This window comes from Acanthopagrus latus, chromosome 20 (assembly GCF_904848185.1).
Source record: "Acanthopagrus latus isolate v.2019 chromosome 20, fAcaLat1.1, whole genome shotgun sequence".
NCBI lineage: Eukaryota > Metazoa > Chordata > Actinopteri > Spariformes > Sparidae > Acanthopagrus > Acanthopagrus latus.
The window spans coordinates 14,831,208-14,832,035 of NC_051058.1; positions in this window are offsets into that span (position 1 = coordinate 14,831,208).

Sequence of the window (828 nt, forward strand, 5' to 3'; positions counted from 1 at the left end):
GGCGTAGCGACGAAATGACAAGACAGTTAACGCCCGAGTTAAACGGATGCAAATGTGATGTTAAATGTCGTTTTGTTTTTTGTTTTTTTCATTTTGAGATCTCTGAGCTGCCTTGTACACAGTTGCAGGGCGCGTGTTGATAATCTGATGGGGAAGTTACCAATTATCTCTCTAATTACATCTGTATTACTGCATGAAAAATGAGCTTTTTTCTGGCATTATTTTTTTTTCTTCTTCTCTCTCCCCAACGCCGCTCAAAGAGTTGGTGGGGAGCACGCTGCAAATCTTTAAAGAAAAAAGACTGACAATTTAATGATCTACATTATTGCTAACAACTATTGCTCTTCTTCCTTAGGCATGGTGGAAGTTAATTAGCAGATTAAGGGGTGTTGGTGTATAATATTCCTCATAGTGCCCCTAGGTTGTGGGGATATAGCTCATTTTTTCACCCACCCAAAAAAAGAAGCAAAAAAAAAAAAAAAAAAGTCTGTCTTTATGTCTAAATCAATCACATTTGAGGTTATATCTACAGCACATCAATGGGGGGGTGGGGGGAAGTTTAAAAATGCCCACAGGGGAATAAATGTTAATAGGGGTGTTATGACATAAAAAAAAAAAAAGTGCTGAGACTAATCCTGGAAATATGAAGTGAAAAAATGTTTCCCCTTGGCTCATCGCTGGACATGTTGATGGAGGAGGGGTGGTGGTGGTGGTGGGGTAAAGAAGAAGAAGAAGAAGAAAAAAAGTGAAATTGACAATATCATTGTAGGAGCGCACTAAAGGGGCGACGGTCCGCTCCACTACACTGAAGTAGGGATGTCTACAGTG